Below are 23,258 nucleotides of genomic sequence, written 5' to 3' on the forward strand. Positions count from 1 at the left end.
CTTCATTGTAGTTGGCCTTGCTAAGAAGTGACCACCATCAAGACCATCATGAAGCTCTCTGATCATTCTTTCAGCTTGGTTTATGTCAATGCATCTTAATAGGGCTCCATTAAAATCTTTCTTGAAAAGGATACAATCAACTATAACATAGTGAATTCACTGTAATCTATATTGTCTCCTTTTAGTTCTATCTAATCCTCGAAAATATCCATTGCCTAATAAGAAATTTTTCATATCATCCATCCAATTCCTTGGGTCATCATTTCTTGCTTCTTGTTGTTCTGTTAGTATCATAATGACTTCCTCATCTAATTCCTGACATGATATCATCTATTTACACAACCCCTTACCTCTTACCATCTTGGTGATCTAGATGTCAACATCATATTCCATTACTTTAGTAATCCAACCAGCTCTCTTCTCACTAATATCTTTGCTCAAAAGGAAATCCTTCACACTGGCGTGGGGTACTAACAAATTAATTTTATTATGAGATAGGAGGTGTCTAAATTTCTTTAAAGCTCTGATGATAGCTAGGGGTTGCTTCTCTACATAGTTGTATTCATCTTCATACCCTTTAATACCTTCACTAAAGAAGGCTATGGGTTGCTCTTCATCTTTATCATTTGTTTGAGTCAAGATAGAAAAGATATTTGACTCACCACCTAGGGTATATAGGATGAAATCCTTTTCAAAATTTGGATTAATGACAGTGGGGGCCAAGCCTATGACTACCTTGATCTCTTCAAAACTTTCCTTCCCTTCCTTGGTCCATGCAAAGACCATACTTTTCTTCAGCATAGCTATAAGGGGTTTTACCATGGTAGCAAGATTAGGGATAAATATTCTCACAAAATTTATCCTACCAAGGAAACTTTGCAACCCTTTCTTATGTTTAAGAAGAGGGAGAGCAAGTATTGCTTTTGTTCTTTTTGTATCAATGGTTAAACCATCCTTAGATACAATGTGTCCTAATAATTTTCCTTGATTGGTAGAAAAGACACACTTTCTTGGATTAAGGGATATCCCAAACTCTCTACACCTTAAGAACACCTATCTCAAATGATCAAAATGATCTTCTACACTCTTTGAATACACTGTGATATCATCAAGGTAAACTAATACAAACTTTTCAATCATGTTTTTCAAGGCCATCTCCATTTCCTTTTGAAATGTAGCACCTGTAATTGTTAGCCCAAATGGCATCTTACAATAAGCATAGGTACCCCATTTGATAGTGAATGTAGTCTTTTACCTATCAAACAGTTTGACCAATACTTGATTATAGCCAAAAAATCCATCAAGAAATGAAAACCTTTTTGAACCACTAACCTTAGACAAAATCTACTCCATGGAAGGGAAGGGATGGTGATCTTTAAGGGAAGCTTGGTTAAGGTCCCTAAAGTCCACACACAATCTAATTTCTCCATTCTTCTTCCTAACAAGGACAAGGTTTGCTACCCATGATGAGTGCTTGATGAGGAAAATTATATTGGCGTCAATCAATTTGGATAGCTCTTTTCTCATTAAGGGTTCAATCTTGGGATTCACTAGCCTCTATTTTTGTCTTACTGGTTTGACATTATCAATTAAATCTATGGTATGCTGAAACAACCTTGGGTCAAAACCCTTTAAATAATCATACTCTAGGAAAATATATCATTAAATTCTTGACATAGATGAATAAAACTTTCTTGCTCAATCTCAGAACATACCTTCCCCATGTTTAAGGATTTTCCATCAGCAACCATGACTGGGGTGTGATCATCTTTATGAGCAGCTAAGTTCATGAATCTACCTCTTTCTTGGTCATCAGGATTAAAAACACTCTCTAAGGTAATAAAACCCTTAGGCAATTTGTTGGAACTGAGATTAATGATTTGATCACCATACTGATCCTGCAGTCTCGACTACTTTCTATCTGAAAACTCTACTTCATTCTGCAAGAAGCTTACAATTTGTTCATCAAATTCAAACACTTGCCAATGGATATTGTTTTCAAGGATGGCAAGTCTTACTACCATTTTTATTTTTTGCTTCTTCTTCTCCTCAATATTCCTTGGCACATCGTGAGATTCACCTATTGCTACAAGTCTATCAGCATGTCTAATTTCTTTTCTAGGGATACTTTGAATATTAAATACATTGAAACCCTCAAGAAAATCCCATACCCTATGTTTATAAGACTTGAGCAATTCGTTCTTGGTGATATTTTGATTAATCACCAACTCACTATCTCCATATATGCTTAAGGCTTGAATTCCTCTTTTCTGAGCAAGTAGGAGACCCTGAATCAATGATTCATACTCGGCCACATTGTTAGTGCAACTAAATTGGAGCCTAAAGGAGAAGTAGTACTTTACTTGTGCAGGAGAAATCAACATCACACCAGCCCCTGACCCATTCTTATTCCTTTAGCCATCAAAGTACATACTCCATATCCCACTCACATATTCTTTAATCTCCATAAGATTAGGAACTAGAACATCCTTCTCTTATATACAATATGTACTGAGACCTATCTCAAGGGTTTCTGACATAGGATCAAATTGATATGCATTAGCCCATTCATCTAAGAGAAAATAATGTATCTCTACTAGAGAAGTAGTAGGCTCATTCATTATGTCATTCTCATGCATTTCTAAGATAGTGCAATTCATGTTGATGAGATTATGGGTGTAGGGTTCAATATGATGGAGGGATAGAGGCTCTACTTTGATTGAAGCTTTGGTTCCATATCTTGTTCTAAAAGACATATATGACCAATCAGAAGATATGTAACCACCTATTTGGGTAGTGAAGTCTCTTGACAAACAGATGGCAAAATGTGGCTTGACTTCAGCAATGGATATATCTTGAGTTATAGTACAACCAAGGCATGCATTTAGGGCCATTTACACATTCCTAAGTATCCCTATAGTCTTGACAGTACTACCATTCAACTATAATGAATCCTTAACAAAGGGCTCATATTTCATTTCTAAGGCATCAGTGACAGACCTAGGCATCACTGAACTGCTAGCCCCTGAATCAATCATGCAATTGTGGACTAGTTTAACCTCTATAATTAGAGAAACATAAAATGGAGGGGGTCTAACCCTTTTACTTGTTTCTACCTCCTTTAGTGGCTATACTAGGCTTGTGGCACTTTCCATGCTGGGTGGTTGACCCTTTGGTTCAATACTTTCTTGATCTTGTTGTAGCAACCTCTTTTGCTTGGGTATAGTAGCAACATCATCCCACATGGAAATATTCACATTGTTCTTCTTCATTTGTTCTACCACACTAAATGGCATAGTAGGTGGTTTGGTAGAAGCCTTAGGAGCTACATTTGTAGGAGGTTGAGATGGAACAACTTGAGGATCACTTACATCTTTTCTATCATTATTTTCCCTTTGCTACTGAAAGGTATTTGATTGATCATTTACTGCTTGCTCATGGGGTATTGGATTTGAAGTTGAGACCTAATTGTGAGGAGGAGGGGTAGCATCTTCAATAGCTCTTCTTTTTCTCCTAGTGTTGTGAGCAATGGAATCTTTGTTTACATTACAATGCTCTTCCACCTGATGATTCATAAAGGAGCAATCACCTTGTCCTTGCATATATGAGGCATCCTTAAATTGGTCCTCCTTGTATGATTGTCCTACTATAGTCTCTTGGATGGTCAAAGCCAAATAAGATTCAGCCTTCTAACACATGCAATGGGCATAGGAGTAATTACAGGAGGGAAAAAAATTCATGACATTGGGCCATGTTATTCTGAGGAACTATGGCTCTACTTTGGTTTACATTTGAGGTTAAAGCATGGCTGTTCTACCTATTATGATCGAAAGAATTGTTCCCATAATTATGATTTGGAGGCCTGTCACTATTTAGAGTTTGATGTTGCAATTGATGAGCCTTACTACCTTGAGCTTTTTGTCTCTCTAAAATCACCATCTTGATGCTCACTTTCTACATCACAGAGAAGCTATCCTCCAGCTTCTTCTCTTGGCCCTGCAATCTCTTATCTATGTTCAACATCATAGGTTGCATCATTTCCTTGATTTTATCCATTCCATTTGAAGATGTGGAAGGTTGAGGGACTAGAGCAAGGGATTGTGATGTGGAAGTTGTGGGAAGAGGAGCCATTGCTTGTTGGTGATCTGTGACATCAAGGAAAAAAGGCATAGGAGGCCTTGGAGCTAGCTTACCTTCTTGTATTATGATGTTTTCTAACTTTATTTCTATGTCATAAGCATTAGGTAAGGTATCTCCTCCCATAGTTTGGATTGTAGTTGCAATATTACTATTAAAAGCTCTGAGGTAATGCAAGAAGCCATTACCAGGGGTAGGTTTTACTGAAGTAGGTATTCTATCCCATGTCTTTTGAAATCTATAGTTAAAATTAGTCATACATTCATGGAGGGCTCTTTTTATAGTACTCAACTATTCTAAAAGTGACAAATGGTCACTTTTGTCCTCAAAGTGTTTACATAGTCCTGCTCCTAATCCATCCCAATCTATTATAGAACCATGAGAAAAACCTCTATACCATTGTAATGCTTTTCCTTTCAAGGATGAGGCTAGAAGCCTAACTACAACATCATCCTCTATAATACCATGGATATTATAGACATTTTCAACTTCTTGAATATGTTCTGAGGGAGACATAGAAGTTTTGCTAGTAAATTCTGGTATACTTTTAAGTGTAGCTATTGGTATGTCATGTCTTTGGGCCAATAAAAGAGGACTCCCACCATTAAAAGTGGAAAAATTATGGGCTCTAGGATGTGCCATATAGACAAGTGATCTATTGATATGTGCTAATGGAAATCTAGGCTGAGATCTAATAGTAGGAGTAGAGATGGATCTTGCAAGTGTATGTGTTACTATTGCACTTTTAACTAATGATAAAGATACTCTAGTCTTCCTTCTTCTAGGATTTGAAAATGAAAGCTCTTGGTACTGAAATTTACCTCTAGAAGATGCCCTTGTTTTTGCTTTGGGCATGAATTACTACAATTTTGGTCTGGAAAATGATGTATTTAAAGCTTAGAGTCACCAAGTACTTAAAGAATGAGCCTCTTGAAGGCTTGAACACTGAAGCTAGTACTATCTCCTCGGTATTAATCTTGAAATCTTCCTTGTGACACCAGTACACTTGAAATTTTTTTAATATTGTCCCATTGGGCATGCCAAAAACTTTTGTCACAAGGTTTGCACCCTTGTCCAAAGTTTTTACCTAAGGACAATCTTGTGAAACATGGAAACAATCTCCAAGCTATGGGACTTGAACTATGAGGTTGAATCTCTAGAGAAGGCTGGATTCCTTTACTATCAGGGTGCGCTTAACTACTCTTGGAGAAGAAAAGGGAGAGGGAATGCATAGAAGAAAATCTACCTATTCTAACCTAAGGGGGTGATGAACCAAAATAGAGTGTTCAAACTAATCTCTGCCCATACATGCACTATTGAACCATCATGACACCAAAGATATACACATCTAGACTTTCTTTAATCTAACAATTACATGTATATTAGAAAACCCAAATGAATGACACAAGGAAAGAGAGGATTCACTTATATACCATTCATAGGCCAAAAGAGATATAGTCATGCAAGATTACAGATCTCTACAATACACCAATGAGAGGAAAATAGTTCTTGCACTTCACATCAATGGCTAAAGGAGATAAGGTAGAATGTCATACAGTTTAGAGACAAAGGGAATTTACAGTGAAATTATAGAGCAATATCAGAGAAGTGAGAGAAGAGTTGACAGACTTGAAAAAATTTACAAAAATTGCTTAGGCATAACTAAGATATTTTTCTCTAAAGTTATTCCACAACCACTACCACTAAGTCTTGATAAAGATCTGGAGAAAATTTGATCTGGGTATAGATTCAAAGACAATGAAACCTGATATTTTGTTGAAATAGGGGCCTAACAGGAATGGCACCATTAAACCATTTTGACCAAGTAAATGGATAAACTAGGGTGGTGGAGTGTTCTCCTTTGTTTCTTAAGTTCAACATTCATTCAAGAGTGGTTTGCATTGATCACAAGGATCAGATCATGCAAGAAAGTTTGATCTCTTTCGTTTCTAGCTTCTGAATCTGTAAAGTCAGCCAGTCAAGCAAACTCTACCTCCAGGATGAGCCACGTGGGCCAATAACCTTTTATTTTTTTTCCACCTCACAAGGTCTTCCTGAGTTTTACCACATCTTTATAATTGACTGTGCCACCTCCTCAAAACCCTGACTGTGGCAGTCTCCCAACTGCTAGCCTCTAACTATTCATGCCTTATCCGGGCCCACAAGGACATGTATCACTGGATCACTATCTTGCTATACATAAAAAGTGATCACCTTGCCATAATGAGATAGCGACCATCATAGATTCTAATTGATTGTGTGGAAGACATTGATACATTACTTAAGAGAAATATGGTAGGTCCCTTGTTGCTATGTCGCTGTTCATAACTCTCATGCAACTCACCATAGCAAGATAGCAATGATCGTATATTCAAGATTCATCTAATGATCAAATTTTTTTATATGTTTTATGAATGGGGCATGGGTCCAAGTACTACTGTCACTGAGCTAGCTTAACATGTTGACAATTTCCAATGACATAATTTTTTCTTCACCCTGCCATGTCTTTTAATCTACACAAATCATTCGTGATGAATCACCTAATCGGGGCCCACCTTTGAAAACTTTTGTTACACCATAACTTCTTCATTAGTCACTACCTCACTACCAGAAAAATTTACAAACTTCCCAATAGTGATATAGCGAGCTCCGACGGGTTACCAAAAAATTAGTGCCAAACTTCATTCTTCAGTACCACAATGAAATTTTGATGGTCACTATCTCGCTATGGGAAACAACCTCGCAACTTTTCATAGTGAGTATGAAACATCCGTAGATCTTAACAAGACACAATGGTGGGGAAATTTGCAGACAAGTAGAAACAAAGTAGGAGAAAAAAGAAATATAGCAAAGTTTTTATCATTTTTTTTGTATTTCTCAAGCATTAAAATAATATTAAAGATGGGAAGTGGCCATTGGATGGGTCAAGTATCTAAATTCAAATTTTGGTGGGGGGCAAAAATAGGTAACAGTGCTCATCAGTCCTTTTTGATCTTCGTCATTATATGGAATAGATACTAACGTTGATGTTTTAGTTGTTGTTACTAATGAAGCTAAAGTAGGAATAAGTGTAGCTACCTTTTTCTTCTCTACTTCTTCCTCATCATCAAAACTAGAATAAGCAGTAATATTGCCAATAATGGATTGGCCAAATGCCACAAAAGGATTATCCTTTATATCTACAATTATGCGTGTACTATCCACTTGCATGGATTTAGTACCCATAACAATGTGAGGTGGTGAAAGTTCCTATTGTGTCTCCTCTTCTTCTTCCTTTTCACCAAAAGGTATATCATCCTATACATAAACTAAATAATCAACCTTTGTTTGAGCACTTACCTTAGGTACCGAGGACATATATTTTAATATAACCTCCTCTATTTCTTATCTAGCTTCCTCATAATGGCCTCCCATAAGAAGAATTTCTCTTCTTTTGTTCCTCAGCAAGGGCTCAATATCCTTCAGAACTCTTTATAATTCCTCTTTGGATCCAACATCTTATAGTTTATTTATTCTAGTGATCCTCATATTCATATCCTCTTCCAACACTCTCTTGTTACTATTAATCAACCTATTGTATAGGTCATCAGGAATCTTATTTTTTTATATTCTCAAATTTCTTCTTCTTTAATATTATATTTTTTATGATAAAATTCTCTAATTGTCTTCTATCCATATTACTATACATACTATAATATTTAGATTTTCTAACTTGGGTTTCCAAGCTTTCTTTCGTGCTAATGTCCATGCATCATGTGCATCTTGTTCAATAGGTTTATCTTCAGCTTCATCTTCAGAGCTTTCTGAACTACTTATCTACATTGTTATCCTCCTCTTTCTTGGTCTACTGGTAATGTAATTGACCCTTTTCTTGGCTCGTGGTGTAGGTTCTTTTTTAACCTTTACTAATCTTCCTAATTTTCTCTGTAAGTGCTTCCACTTCTAGTTGCCTCTTGGTCTATTAATGTCTTTCTCTCACTATTGCACTTGCACAACTTCTACATAAGGTGCAATGGGAGCTTCCACACAAGGTTGTGCAAATGTTAATCCTTCCAAAGGTCCTACCATAGTGATGGGACTTGCTGTCAAAACCTCAGTTTGACAATTGGCTTTCTTCTATAGCCTTATTCCATTAATCTCATTGAATTATTGTATTGTCATGCTATATTCCTCAAGAATGGAATCTATCTCCTTTTCAACCTTTTTCCTACTTTCTTTGCTATTTAGTGGGGGAATTATTTAGAATAACTGAGAGGGGGGTGAATCAATTATTTGAGGTCCAAATGTACAAATAGAACTTTTCATAGCTTAGTGAACCCATAAAACATTATCATCATGCATGTGTCCATAAGATTATGCAATTACTTAAAACTTTTAGGTTACTGTCAAATCAATTTGCAAAAATATAAACTTGAAATATAACAGATTCAATAACACACTTGACACAATGATTTAACATGGAAACCCAATTTGGAAAAAACCACTAGTAACTTGCTACTCAATCTCACTCTTTTGAAGTGGTTCCTTGTGAAAGGCCAACCCTATTAAAGGTTACAATGTACACTATTAAATGTGACCTGGTTAAAGGATGTCAATCACTCTATTAAGAGTTAGAATTTAGATGATTCACTTTGAATTTCACCTGGTTAAAGGATTTGCAAATGACTATTAGGTCAACCTTAATCCAAAAGATTTACCCAAGACTGATATAATGATTAGAAGGTAACCATAAGGATTTGATCTGATAACAACTTACAACTCTATTTGTAGATTACAGTTCTCTATTTCAATCCTCCATTCTACTTGGCTTTCATACACTTCAGCTCTAATAGCTTGTTCACCTTCAAGCATCCATACCCTTAAGACTTCTTTTATAACTTTCCAACACAGACTCTTCTCTTAGGTCACTAAATGAAGCAATACCCTAGACTCTTTTTCTTCCTTAGGTTGTTGTACATGACAACCCTTGCATCTGACTAGCCATCTCTATAAATAAAGAATTAAGATATTTTTTCATTCATCCTCCATTGCCCATTTTAGGATTAGGTTAGATTAGGTAGGATTCAATGATTCTACCCCTCATTTCATTTAATTCCCTTGTAGGAACTTCTCCTTCAATTCTCTTTGAATTCACCTCAAAATGGTTTTCCATGAATTCTATGCCACCAACTCATCAATTTTATCTTCTACATGGTTTACACAATAAAATCACTCAGCATGAACTAAACTTTACCGGTGCTTGGCATCAACTAAATTTTACTAAGTTTACACTATTTCACTTTGCTTACACTAAAATTAATTTTTCTCAGCTCCAACTAATTTTTTGCATGGCTTGCACTAACTTTTCTTAGCACCTACTATCCACTCAGTCACACTTCATAGATAAACTTTGTTTAACTTGTTCTTCTAACCTTAATTAGTACAACCAACATTTGCAACTTTAAGTAGATTATCAATGCACTATTATATCATTGCCTTAATTGAGTCATGTACTCCTTTTCATATCATAACTCAACTTTTCTTCTAGGTTCTTTTGTTACCTCATTTGATAAAATCCTCTTCATCAATAAAATAAATGATAGTACTTAACTCGTATAAGAAATTGTCTTGCCAGCAAATAGCAAGTTTGACATCAGTGATAAAAAAATGATTGAAACACATTTATCATACTTCTATAAATCTATTTTCAACAATATCCCTCTTTGGAATTGACGGAAAACCAAAATGATCAACCAAACTAACTAGGTTTAAACAATAAGACCAATAAATAACCAAAATGAAAATAATTCCTTGTATTGAAATCTCTCCCTCTAATAACAACTTCCATCTTCTAAATAGGTTACAAATTATTTTTCCTAATCAATAGATAATCTTGACTCATCCTTATGACTCCCTCTTGATCACTTCTTATATCTCCCTCAATAGTATCCCCCTTTTATTAGGTAGATGTAGTTAGCAGATACACTCTCTCTCTTAGTAGTCATAATTTCTCCCTTAGAATTGTAGTTCCTTAGTGTGCTATAATCTCTATCTCCCTCATAGTATTTCCCTCTTCAATATCTCTCAAGTTCCTATTTATTTTCCTTATATATATATATATATATACATATATATATATACATATATATATATACATATATATGTATATATACATATATATATACATATATACATATATATATACATATCTATGTATATATATACATATGTATATATCTATACATATACATATGTATATACATATACATATATATATATACATATACATATATGTATATATATATATGTACATATACATATATGTATATATATATGTACATATATATGTATATACATATATATGTACATATATATATACATATATGTATATGTACATATATATATATACATATATGTATATGTATATATATATATGTACATACAATATATGTATATATATATGTATATACATATATATGTATATATATATGTACATATATATGTATATACATATATATGTATATATATGTATGTACATATATATATATATATACATATACATATATATGTATATACATATATATATACATATATATATATATATATGTATATGTATATATATGTATATGTATATATATATGTACATATATATATATACATATACATATATATATGTATATATATATACATATATACATACATATATATATATATGTATGTACATATGTATATATATATACATATATATATGTATATACATATATGTATATATATATATATATATACATATATGTATATATATATATATATATATATATATATATATATATATATATATAAGCATTGAGCATTAGCTCAAGGCACATAAGTGCTTTAACCATGTTTTGACTTGTTACTAGCCCATAAATACCGATAGAGAATAAATAAGCACCTAAAAGAAGCGCATGTTCGAGCATAATAATTCCTCATACCTTGATCTCTTCAGATACAAACAAAAGTGGTAGTTTCTAATTTACATGAACGATCTATAAAGATAAAACAACATATTTATGTCGCATGAGAGCTGTCATTTTCAAACTGTTTCTTCTCGATGAATATATATATATATATATATCCCTTGTTGAGGTTTTTTTTTTCAAGATGCTTAATGACAAGAATCCTTTCAAACTCCTCTCTTGAAAAGTTGATCTGAGATCAAATCCAAGGTTCTGAGTGACCTTGCAACCTACTAGAATTTTCTTAGTAGAAGATAAATTATGTGAGTGTTTATAGGTCCTTGCTGGTTCTAACCAATTTTGGATAAGATGTTGAATCTTCTTTCTATCTCAATAAGTAACCACACAAAAAGAAATATATTTTTCTATTTTTTTATTTATAATGAATGCAGTTTTAACCGTGCAACTATATGACTCTTTAAATTAACCAAGTGTTTGTAAAAGAAAATAACAAAGATAGGGTAACAAGAATTTTAAACAAATGACTTGAACAATAAATGCCTAATGGAAATGAGCCACAAAAATAACATGCTATGAGTTAAGACTTTTAAAATATTGGTAGGTAACCAATGAAAATAGGAGCAGTGCTTCCCCAATTCCATTGATCCAATCGTTGATGGGAATTCAGTAACCATAAGATGTTTCACTTCTCATCAAATCACAAGGCCATGCAAAGTTCACTCATGTGAGACAAAAATCTATATAGGAATAATAGGGCAATCTCTTCTCCAACTAATCACATCAGTGGAATTTGTAAATACATGGCAAACAGTAGAATTAAAAGATCTCACAATCAAAACAACACAACAAAACTATTGGCTCCACTATTATCATGAACAAGAATCCACAAAATATAATACACTCAAGCAAGAATGACTACACTTAGAATGAGGGAACCAATAGGATATATTATTGCATTGAAATAATAGCCTAGAATACATATTACATTCCTCAATTTGTGGTGAGAGTGAGAGATCTCTTCATGTAAATATATGCTTCTAAACTAATAAAACAAATCTATTTTTGTACAAACCGACTCTCTAATTGGTGCTAAGTAGGACGTGACCCTTGTTTACATAATTTTATAGGTGTATGAGCCTTTACATGTCTTAGAAAAAAGTAAACATGAAAAAATAAAAAGAAGAAAGCCATTAGATGATGTAGGAGTCTCTAAAGATGTCAAAAATAGAAGCTTAACCTTCTATGGAGGTTTGTAGGAGTTGAATTGCCATCAGAATGCATTTTCAGTACATGGAAAGCTCTAAATTTAGAACTAGAAGTTAACTATCAGCACACCTCTAACTTTTTCGAAAACTTCTGGTGCACCTTTGGAGAAGCACACCTTAGAAGATAGGTCTAAAAAATGCAAAAAAATTCCAAGTGTAAAAACTGAAATTCTAGATTTTGGGTTTTGTTCCCCATCATATGAGAGCTATGTCTAGATGTTTTCTTTTTAATTTCTCTATGATCTCTATTACTTGGGCTGCATCCAAAAAAATCTAAAGCATCATACTTATCTTTCACTTCTTGTCAATAGTTGCCCAGTTCTATACAAGTCTCTACAAAATCTTTGAGCTTTGCATCCAACTATAGCAATGCCTCCTCCATCTTAAATTGTTTGTTTAATGTCTTCATCAGTTGAAGCTTCTTCAAATATCTTTCAAAATTGTTTGATGACTATTTTCACTGGCAAGAGTTTATCTCTTGATTCATCTTCAAAAATGTCAAGGCACACATCACTATAATATTTCTCTGCTTCCAAAATTTTCTCTTGGGTTTGATCCTTAAGCCTATGACTATCCACATGTAATGTTTCCATTACTTTATTACCATCCACAATCTTATCAATCTAATAATCTATCTTATCTAACTCATCCCCCATATATACATCTATCAGCATACGATACCTCTAACCTTTCATTCATTACAATGCTTGAAGGTCATTTCCCCAGGTATGTACCTTGTCCATTAATCCAAAATCCTTGTTTAAAATAGCAACTAGTTTTTATGCATTATTCTCCATATGGTGTAATAACTTAAGGTTCCACTATATTATCTACACGCCCTTTTCTTCAAAACCTTCATGCCATAACTAACAAGCCTTCAAAAATGGATCCACCTATATAACTACCTTTTCATTATCTTTTCTCTCCAAAATGGCTTCAAGAGTGGCCTCTAGATTATCTAGGTCAATAGGACTGACTAACCCATGTAGAAATCCCCTCATGATTTCATTTTGATTTCTCAACTTAACCAATTTAGCCTCATCTTTATATAAGTGATTAAACACTTCTTTAATTCTTATGGTGACCATTAATTTAGCTATCTCCATAGTTGGCTTTCCAATCAAGACTTATTTGATCTAATAATCATTCATAGTCGGATCTTCACTATCTGCATGTAGAGGAGGAATAGCAATGTGAGCAAAAAATTATTGATTTTAGTCCTTCATAATGAAGGCCACTGTATGTGCATCACCCTTAGGCAATTAAGGCTTCTTGAGAGCTTCAACTAATTCTTGTGTTCCCTCTTCCTTAGTCTGACTCAATTGCCTTTTATGCCTAACCATCACCTCTTTTCTAAACCATCTTGGAGTAGATTTCATCAAAGACTTATACTTGGATGAAGAGGGGGGTTGTTCTGCTAGACCCTTTCCCTTACCACTCCTCTCTAGAGTCCTTTCTTTATTTAAAGTATCTAGATCAAGAATCCCTATATTTGTTGAGCCCTTTATCCTAACCTCTATATCTTGGGAATTTTTTTGGGGTTCTTCATATATTTTTCCCTCCTCTAATACTTCATCGATGGGTCTTTGTTGTGGCTCTTCTTCTTGTAGTTGCACCTATTCTTCATTAACTAGAGGGAGAGGAGTGCTTGAACCTTTGTCTAAGCTAAAGATACATCTTGAGCTATTGATGGCAGGGTGATTAGAGGTTTTTGTGGAGAAGATGGAAATTGACTCCAATTTTGTCCCAAAGGTTGACTAGTTGGTGTATCCCTTATCTGATCACCTACTAGTTCAATGCTTATGGGCATGAAATCAAAATCTAACATCTTAAAGACATCAGCCCCTTAATCCCCTTACTTGTCAATCCATTGTTGTAACTCATCTTCCAAAGTTGTGACCTAAATAGGTTGCATAGGAATGGATGATCATGTTATAGTGGAACTCTTTCTTCATTATACCTTAGTAGCCCTAGCTGGATGTGAAGGTTATCCTCTTCTTCTTCATCATCCTATTTTTCTTCTTCCAAAATAGCTTCTGGGACTAATAGAAAAGGAATAATCTTTTTTATCACCTTTTTTCTCCTTGTCTTTTTAATTGGAGTTTTCATCTTTTTCTTCTTGGGAGCTGATGGAGAGGCTTCTTCTTCTAGAAGCTATCGAGACACTCTCTTTTCTTCTTCTTTAGCTTCTTTCCCCTGTTCTAGTGGTGGCACTTATGGATTATCTTGAGCTTGAGTGAGTTCTTGGACTTGAGTTGCTTATTGGGCTTGAGTCCCTTCAACCTTAGGCTCAACTCACTCTGGAGAAACTGTTTTCCTTTTATTCTTACCCTTCTATGCATTCAAGTACCCAACTTCCCTATCATGTTGATATAATGTCTCTAGCCTACTTGGATATTGGGCTAAGAACATTGGTATTTTAACCTTCAATTTTCTACCTTTCACTAGGTGGGCTATAGCTTGAAAAACTATTGTTTGTGGAATCAGATCTAGCTTGAATGGTCACTTAATCTATTCCTTGGTCAACTAGATGATATGCCTCACCCTATGATTGATATCTATATTTTATTCTATATCAATTTTGGTATTCATGATTGGCTCATCATATATCTTATCATGGTTATATAAGAGATTTAAGACTTTGTCAATGTCTTGCTACACAATCTTTAATGGGACCTTTATTTTCAAGGCACTCCCTTCCAAATAAAGAGTCATCCTACACTAATCCCTTATCCAGATCTCATAGTCATCTACTACATTCATCTAATGATGCTCTATGGCATCTTTGTGTTTGAACAATTTTCTTGCCAAGAATTGGACTCTGCCAATGTTATCAAAACATGGACAAGGGGAGTTATAATCTTCCATGGAAATTGATCCCATTCTAACTAAAAGGTTGTGATAGTCTACTTTTCCTTAACATGAAATGGGCCTATGGTGATGGGCTAGACCCAAGTCTTCTTATGTTTCTTCCTTACTCTACCATATATAGATGAGAGTTGTCATGCAATCTCTAGCAAAATGAGTCTATCACATGGATACCTAGGGAGCTTCTTTGGATTTATAGTTATTCTTGCTACCCTTAAGTAGGTGAATGTCTTGAATTTGATGTAGTAGGTGCCTATTTCTGTAAAAACAATCTTGCCTCTTCTAACATCCTTTTTGTATAATCTCCCTCAATGAACCAGATGATTGCAAAAATGAAGGCATCATTCACTATCTTGTATTCTTTTCTATGATCTGAGAGCTTTTTCTTCACTAGCTGAGGGTATACCACATAAGGCCATGCATCAACACTTTACAAATTGCCCCTCTTAAATAATCCTAGGTAATCTATAGTTCTTGCTACTAGTAGATATACCAAATAAGATGTCATATAAAACCTTAGATCATTTTTTACTACACTAGTTGTTCCTCTAAGTTCTCACTAAGAATTGTGGCCTAGTCAATTGGCATCTTGGCTATTCTAATGGTTTTAATGAAGTGTACCATCCATATATTTAAGTGTCCCATTGCTAGTAATCCCATGATTCTACTTAAGAGCACTATGGAATGATCAATATCATCCTTCATGTAACCTCTTGTCATATCTACTTTTCTAGCTTTTCTTTCCAATGGTGTTCTATCAATGAGATATGAAGATTGAAAAATTTATGTTGCTTCTTGTTCATGATATCATACCACCTTTTTGCTTGATGGTATGTTAGGCTTATATACTAATATTCCCTCATAAAATGAAATAATTTCTCTATATTCTTGGGTTTTAGATTAAGAATGATCTCTCTAGTTATGCTTTTGGTTACTCTCTCTTTTGAAATATAATTCTCAGCCAAAGCCATGAGCAACTAAGAAGATTGTACTGAAACTAGGTGTGAAGCTGTGTCTACTAACCTTGATCTTATAAGTGCAAACACCATTGGGGGACTATAATTTGGTTTTTTGCATAGAACCAAGAATTCATTCCATTCGATGTGACCCATTTCTATATCTCAAATTTTTGAATGGGCATCCTAGAAGTGTGATTTAGGTTGGACACCTTGAAACTTGAAAACTAGCATTTTTGAGTGATCTTTGCAGCAAGGGAGGATGAGGAGGAAGCCATTTTATCTACATAAAAAAGACATACATTAGTCCAAAAGGTGGAAAATACAATACTAAACAAACCCTAGTTAAGAAAAAATCAAACTCAAAACCTAAAAACACCATAAAAATAGCTAAAAAAACATATTATTTTTCTTTGATAGAGAAAACTTGGTGCCGCTTGCACACCTTAAGGGTGCACTAGGTGCACCTTTCTCCTTTAGTAAAAATTTAATCATTAAGGTTGTGCACATAGTGCACCTTTTGGGGTGCACACTAAACTATGTGCAAAGTAGTCAAAGTGTTGAAAAAAGGGTGCACACATAGTGCACCTTTTGGGGTGTGCTATGTGCACACCCACACTATGCATACGAGAATATTTATCTTTGAAAGGTGTGCATGTGCACACCTTTCACTTAGGTGAATGCATTCTTTTTTTTTAGTTTCATTAAGTTTTGTAAAATACCTTTTTCCTAAGTTGGTTTTCTTAGTGTGTTATGTGTATGTACGTGTAGAAGATTGACACACCTCACAAAATGTGGAGGTGCACTCATTGGAGATGAAGAAGGGAAAATAATGTAAGGAAGAGAACGGGTCTTGGGATTTTATAGGCCTAGGATGGAGTGCACCTTTTGAGGTGTGCACCTATGCGTATGCATAGGTGCACACTTCCAAAGGGAAGTGCTCCCACACTAATGCAATGCACTAGTGCACATGTAAGGGTGTGCTAGGTGCACGAGTGTGCACCTAGACATAGAAATTCACTTTTCCCTCAAAACCTCCAGTTTCTAACAACTAGGTTTTTCAGGAAGAGGGAAAGATTATTCTTAGACACTAGGTAGAACCCGAAAATAGACTTAGACCCCAAAGTAGGGGTCTAGGAAACAAAATAGGTTCTATGGGGTCCCCATTTCTAAGGAGAAATGAGGCATGCATTGTCCTAACTATGTAGATATGAATAGTTTTAGTTTCTCCTTTAATCGCCTTGCTTGTGACTAATTTATAAATCTAGCTCTTTGATTACTTTAGGCAGCATCTAAAGTAAGATCCACTACATTAATGTGTAACATGTGTCAATTAACTTGTTTGATGTAGGGCACTCCTCATTCTTCTTAGATAGCCTAGATTACCTCTTAGGTACTCATGAGCACCCTTAGGTAATGCTTTTGTGAAGATCTCAATAATTTTCTCTTTAGTGTTGACATATTCCATCTTCACCTCTTTATTACGGACTAACTCCCTCAAGTAATGATACTTGATTACAATGTGTTTAGTCTTTGTATGCATCACAAGATTCTTTGATATATTTGTAGAACTTGTATTATCACAATAAAGTATCATAGGTTCAATGATTTCCTCCTTCATACCTTTGAGTAGTTGTTTGATCCATACAATGTTTGTACAATTTATTGCAGTAACAACATATTCAACTTTAATAGTAGATTGAGAAATGTAGCTTTGTTTCTTGCTAGTCCATGTAACCAACCTTTTTCCTAAGAAAAATTCTCCTCCATTGGTGCTCTTTATGTCATCAATATTTTCAGCCCAATCAACATCAGTATAGGCTCTCAATTGAAATTTCTCATTTTTCTTATAGTATAGACCATATTCTTCTGTTCCTTTAAGATATCTCATTATGCTCTTTATAGACATCAAATGATTCTCCTTGAGATTAGCAAAGAATTTTTCAAATATCCCTACAAATAATTCAATATCATGTTTGTTGTGTACTACACATTGTAATTTACAAATCATAGACCTATATAATGTTTGATTCACCTCAACTGAATCATCATTGTTTGACAATTTATGTCCTATCACCATAGGTGTACTTACTAGCTTGGAATATTCCAATCCAAAAAAATTCAATATCTCCTTAACATACTTTAACCAAGTGATGTGTATACTATATTTCATCTAATGTACTTTTAAACCCACAAAGAACTTGATCTCTCCAAACATAGGCATCTCAAATTCTTCCTTCATTTGATTTGCAAAAGCATTAAATAAAGTATTTTGACCTCCAAATATGATATCATCAACAAAAATTTCAGATAGCAAAATACCTTTGTCTTTCTCTATCTTCAAGTACAAATTGTTGTTATCATTAGTCCTCTCAAACCCAATCTTCACAAGATAATTATGAAGATTTTTATACCATGCTCTTGGTACTTGCTTCAAACCACATAAAGCTTTTTGTAATCTACATACGATATTTTTGTTGTTCGCATCAAAAAATCCTTTAGGCTATTGTATGTAAACCTCTTCCTCTAATATACCATTCAAAAATGTGAACTTTGCATCCATTTCATAAACTTTGAAACCTTTGTATGCAGAATAAGCAAGCAGAGTTCTTACTCCTTCCAATCTAGCAACGGGAGTGAATGTCTCTCCATAATCTATCCCCCCTTCTTGTGCATATACTTTACAAACTAATCTTTCCTTGTTCCTTGTGAATTCACCATTTTCATCAAGCTTATTTCTATATACCCACTTGGTACCAATCACATTTTTGTCTTCTACTCTAGGAACTAGAGTCCATGTCTTATTTTTCTCAATTTGCTCAATTTCTACTTCTATGTCTTTACTCCACTCAACATCTTCTAAGGTATCTTTCACTATTTTGGGTTCTTGCATGCTCAGCAAACATGTATCATTTCTCAACTTGTTCCTTGCTATTAGTCTAGCATCTTTATCTCCAATAATTTTTGTACTAGGATGATGTCTCTTGACATACTTAGACAATCTTGGTTTAGCTATGGCTTCTTCATTTGGTCTCTCAACTTTTGAATCACTATGTACCTCCCTATCAGGTAGTTTAACATATCTTTCAAGTAGACTAATCTCAAAATCAGAATGTGCCTCAACTTTATGCTATAACTCAGTACTTGAATGTAGCTTGGTTCCTGAATGCAACTCGACATTCATTATATGTGACTTGACAGTCACTAAAACTTGCTGTTGGTTTTCAACTTGATTTACAACATATTCATTAGTAGGCATATCTTCATAAAAGTATACAAATGATTTGTATTCTTCTAGTTCCTTCATATGATCAACCTCATATACTTCTATATATTCATCAAATTTCACATTTGCACTTTCCACAGCTTTGTTATTGTTATTATTTAAATACTTATAATCTTTACTTCTTTTGGAATAACCAAGTAATATACCTTCTTCACTTTTTTCATCTAGTTTACCATTCCTAAAATCTTTGAGAATATAGGATTTTCTTCCAAATACCTTAAAATATTTTACATTGGTTGAGTATCCATACCATAGTTTGAAAGGTGTTGAATGAGTATCTTTCTTGACTTGCAGATGATTCAAGGTATAAACAACTATACTTAAAACTTCTCTCAAGTATTTTAAAGCAACATTTTTCCCCATCGTGAGTGTCCTAGCACAATCCATTATAGACCTATTCCTCCTTTTAGCAATTCCATTTTGTGGAGGGGTTCTAGGAGCAGATGTTTGTTTTTTGATTTCATTTTCATTACAAAACATCTCAAACTAATTTGATGTAAATTCTCCTCCTCTATTAGATCTCAAACATTTCATACTTTTACCTATTTCTTTATCAACTCTTGCTAAGTACCACTTAAAAATTTGGAAAGCATCAAATTTCTATTTCAGAAACATAACTATAGCATAATGTACTTATCTCCTATATAGCTTTCCACTTCAATTAGTCCACACAAGTCAGTATGAACAATCTCTAGTATTTCTTTAGAGGTATGAGTTCTACTTTTAAAAATTGACTTTGTCATTTTTCCTAACTGACATTGTTTGCACATTATATTGTCAGGCTTCTTCAACTTAGGCAAACCTCTAACTCTTCTCATGTGATAGATACTAACCGGGTTATCAAAATTAATAAGACATAACCTCTTATTCTATAGCCACACATCATCAATTTTACAACTAAACAAGTAGCATCATCTATATCAAGGTAAAATAGATTACCTCTATTTTGATGACCCTTTCCAATAAATTTTTCTTTAGTATCAAATATGTTAGCATATTGTTTTCAAACTCAACATTACATCCTAAATTATTTAGTTGTGGCACACTCAATAGATTATAGTTAAGTCCTTTAAGATAGTTAGCATTATCACAGAAAATCTTTTCTGTGAGCTTGATAGAACCTTTTCCTTTTATCAAACATGGTGCATCATTGCCAAATCTTACACTATTTCCATCATAACAATTCAAGGTAATGAACTTACTTTTATTTCTAGTCATGTGATGTGAACACACACTATCAATGATCCATATATCATTCTTCTTCACACAAGACACTAGTGTAGTCACCTCATCCTCATCAGATTCATTCTTTATTGCAATATACACAACTTCATCATCATGAACTTTAGATCAATCTTTTTTCCCTCTTCAACAATGTAGCAAGACTTCTTGCCTTTGTCTTTGTAGTCTCTTTTGTCTTCATCTCTTTTACTTTTGTACTTGTCACCACCTTTGTAATTCTTTTTCTCTAGACATCTAGTAGAAACATGACCAACCTCATTGCAATTAAAACACGTGATAGGTAACTTACCTTTAAACTTACCTTTACCTCTATAAAATCTCCTTGCTAATAGTGCTTCAAGTTGATGTACATCTTCCTCATCTATTTCCCTATTGTTGGACACATATTTTGTCTTTTTCTTCTTCTTCTCATCAAGTTCCATCAATAATAGATTAGCTTTGAGAGAAGATTCAATATTTTCAAGTTTGTAATTATCAAAGTTAGATAGCTATAAATTAGTGAGCCTAACTCTCAAGCCTTCAAGACTTAGAGCATTCCCTAGTATACATCTCAGTTCTTGTATTTCGGAAACTCTAATAGCATACATAGGCAACAGTGTTCTCAAAAAAAATTTTAGTACAATATCATCATATATTGTACTAGCAGCTCCTCTTATTACATTACCAACATCTTTTATCTTTGAGCAATATTGAGAAATATTTTTACCTTCTTGCATTCTCATATCATAAAACTTACCTCTGAGACTCTCAGCTTTAGCTCTTAGAAAATTCTTGTATGCAAAGCATCGCACATTTTCTTTGCACTATCAAGACTTTTGATATCATCAAACTCAACATAGCTGAGGGAAAAAGTAATCTCCAACATTGCCTGGTTGTGTTCTTTCTTCTTGTTCAGATCTTCAGTAGTTAGGGCTCCAAAAAGATCAGTATGCTCAATAGTAATGGTAGATTGCACATGATCTCCAAGACCTCCTACATTTAACTTCATCAAACTTTTCCATGCAGGAAATTTATCTCTATTTAGCTTGGATACTTTGCTTTTTGACATCTTGATCTTTATGCTTCTAGTACCTTCAAACTGGTCCTCTTAAGCAGAAAGCTTTGACACCAATTGCTGGAATTCTTTAGAATTAATGAGGCAAAGGTGAATCAGTTATCCAAGGTCTAGATGTACAAATAAAACTTTTCACAACTTAGTAAACCCATCAAACATTTTCAACATGCATGCATCCATAAGATTATGCAATCACTTAAAACTTATAGGTTACTATCAAATCAATTTGTAGAAATGTAAACATGAAACATAAAAAATTCAATAATGCACTTGACACAATGATTTAACATGGAAATCCAATTTGGAAAAAACCACTAATGACACACTATTCATTTTGGCTCTGCTGAAGTGATGCCATGTGAAAGGCCAACCTTGTTAAAGGTTACAATGCACACTATTAAATATGACCTAGTTAAAGCATTTCAATCACTTTGTTAGGAGTGAGCCTTGTTAGAGGACTTTAGACCAATTACTTGGAATGTCACCCAGTTAAAGTATTTACAAATGACTATTAGGTCAACCTTAATCTAAAGGATTTACCTTAGACTAATACAATGATTAGAAGGTAACACTAAGGCTTTGATCTAATAACAAGTTACAAATCCATTTGTAGATTACAAGTCTTTGTTTTAGTCCCCCATTTTTCCTGGCTTTCATACAATTCAGTTCTGATAGATTGTTCACCCTAAAAGAATCCATACCCTTAAGCCTTCTTGCTTAGCCTACTAGTGCGAAATCTTCTTTTAGGTCACTAAATGAAGCAATAACCTAGACTCTTTGTCTTTCTTAGGTTCTCACACATGACAACCCTTGCTTTTGACCAACCATCTCCATAAATAGAGAATTAAGATATTTTCATTCATCCTCTATCATCCATTTTAGGGCTTGGTTAGATTAGGTAGGATTTAATGAATCTACCCCTCATTTCATTTCATTCACTTCTAGAAACTTCTCCTTGAATTCTCTTTGAATTCACCTCAAAATAGTCTACCATGAATTTTGTGCCACCAGATCATCAATCTTATCTTCCACATGGTTCACACAATCCAAGAAATCAAACTTGTCAAATTACATTCATCAAATTCTTGATCTTTCTCATAATGTTGATAGTTGGCATTAACTAGCTTCTAATGCTTGACAAATACTACATTGCTTAACATTCACTATAGAATCACTTGGTATGAACTAAAATTAAACTTTACTTAGCTTACATTGAAATTGAATTTACTCAGATCCAACTAATTTTTTGCTTGGCTTGCACTAACTTTCCTCGATACCTACTGTCCACTTGGTCAGGCTTGGGAGAAAAACTCTACTTAACATATTATTCTAAATTTAATCAGTGTAACCAACCTTTGCAACCTTAAGTAGATTATCAATACACTATAATATCATTGTCTGAACCAAGTCTTGTACTCTTTTTCATATCATAACTCAACCTTTTGTCTAGGTGCTATTGTTACCTCATTTGATCAAATCCTCTTTATCAATCAAATAAATGATAGTACTTAACTT

This window comes from Cupressus sempervirens, chromosome 9 (assembly GCF_028749045.1).
Source record: "Cupressus sempervirens isolate cs-2001-9-10 chromosome 9, ASM2874904v1, whole genome shotgun sequence".
Classification (NCBI taxonomy): Eukaryota; Viridiplantae; Streptophyta; class Pinopsida; order Cupressales; family Cupressaceae; genus Cupressus; species Cupressus sempervirens.